This window comes from Marmota marmota, unplaced genomic scaffold (genome assembly GCF_001458135.2).
Source record: "Marmota marmota marmota unplaced genomic scaffold, marMar, whole genome shotgun sequence".
Classification (NCBI taxonomy): Eukaryota; Metazoa; Chordata; class Mammalia; order Rodentia; family Sciuridae; genus Marmota; species Marmota marmota.
In genome coordinates, this window is record NW_026005963.1 from 239,910 (window position 1) to 241,669 (window position 1,760).

General features: G+C 39.1%; 1 pseudogene; it reads left to right on the top strand.

Moving 5' to 3' along the window:
- The first annotated feature begins 209 nt into the window (after nucleotides 1–209).
- On the top strand, nucleotides 210–1,132 carry LOC107161041 (annotated as a pseudogene).
- The last annotated feature ends 628 nt before the right edge of the window (nucleotides 1,133–1,760 follow it).

The window sequence follows — 1,760 nt, forward strand, 5'->3', positions numbered from 1 at the left end:
CTGATTTGGTAATAATAGAAAAAATTACACTTGGCAGGTGTCAGAAAACTTTTGAGTGCTGAATTGGGAAAAGGGTGTGTTAGGGTGAATCCACACATTTTCTGATGGTAATAGGAGAGGCTGAGATTCATGACGGTGATATTATTTAAATAAAGACTTTTTCTTCATTGCCTCTGAAGATATATACTCTGTGATTCCTTGCCTAAAAGATGAAAAAGACCAACCAACTATATGATTTTTGGTTTACCATAAGGAATGCATTTTTCTCTGAAAAACAATTTGGGATCTTGGTCAACTCCATCCTTCTTCTCTTCCACATCTCCATATTCCTCCTCCAGCACAGGCTCAAGACCACTAACCTGATCATAGGACTCTTGGCCCTAATCCACATAGGGATGATGATAATTTTAGGGTACATAGCTGCAAGTGTCTTTGTGTCTCAGGATTTGGGTGATTACATCAAATGTCAATCAGTTATCTACTTGCACAGGTTTCTGATGGACTTCTCCATTTGTGCCACCTGCCTGCTGAGTGTCCTTCAGGCCATCATCCTCAGCCCCAGAAGCTCCTGCTTGGCCAAGTTCAAACATAAATCCCACAGCAGACCCTGTGTGTCCTTGTTTTCCTGTGGGCCTTCTCCATGTCCTTGAGTGCTCACTTCTCATTGTCTTCTACTGCCATTCCCAATGTGACCTCACATGGCCATGTATTTATTACTCAATCTTGCACAATTTTACCCATGAGTTACTTCATCAGGCATTTATTTTCCATATTAGGTGTATTCCAGGATGTCTTTCTTACAGGACCCATGGCCCTCTCAAGTTCATACATGTTGGCTCTCTTGTGTAAACACCAGAGGCACTTCCAGCACCTTCAAAGCACCAGCCTTTCTCCAAAAGCATCCCCTGTACAGAGGGCCACCTGGACTGTCCTGTTACTCATGAGTTTCTTTGTGCTCATGTACTGTTTGGACAGCATCTTCTCCTCCTCAAGATCTATGTGGAAAGATGACCATGTTTGCTTTTATGTCCAGATGGTGGTGGCCAATGGCTATGCCACAGCCAGTCCTTTGATGCTAATCTGCACTGAAAAATGAATTATTAACTTCTTAAAATCATTTTGGTTAAGATAGCAAAAATTTAAGTACTGATGATAGATAAGTTCTCCTAATGTGCCAATACACTGGCTTCCAAACAATAAATCATGTCATACAACAGATACTCTCTGGATTATGTGAATATGGAGATATGCATTTTTTGTTAAATCTGTTAGAGACATGTGAATAACAAATGTGTCACAGAAATGTCAATGCTTTACCTCTTTGAGATAACACAAGGGTCCAACATATCTGCCTGGTGTCAGCAAAAGATTCTTATGAGGAAGGTGTGCATTAGCCACTATAAACACATGGAGAATGTATATCATGTTTTAGTAAGTGCTTTAAATGAGCTGTATTTTTCCCAACTAAATATGTCAATATTCACTGCCATGAATTACCACCAGAACCACCAATTGTTCTTTTACTAATCTGCTAAAAAGAATGGAATGTAGGGATTTAAGATATCATATATAAACCGGTTCTCATAATAGCATTATTAACAATAACCCATGATGGAAGCAACTCAGTGTCCAAAAGCATATGAAAGTATAAGCAAAACATGGCCTCAGCATATTATGGGATATTATTCTTCTTGAACAAGAACAACAAAAATTGCATGAGACAGCAATTCACAAACCTTTAATGTGGAAGGTAGAACTAA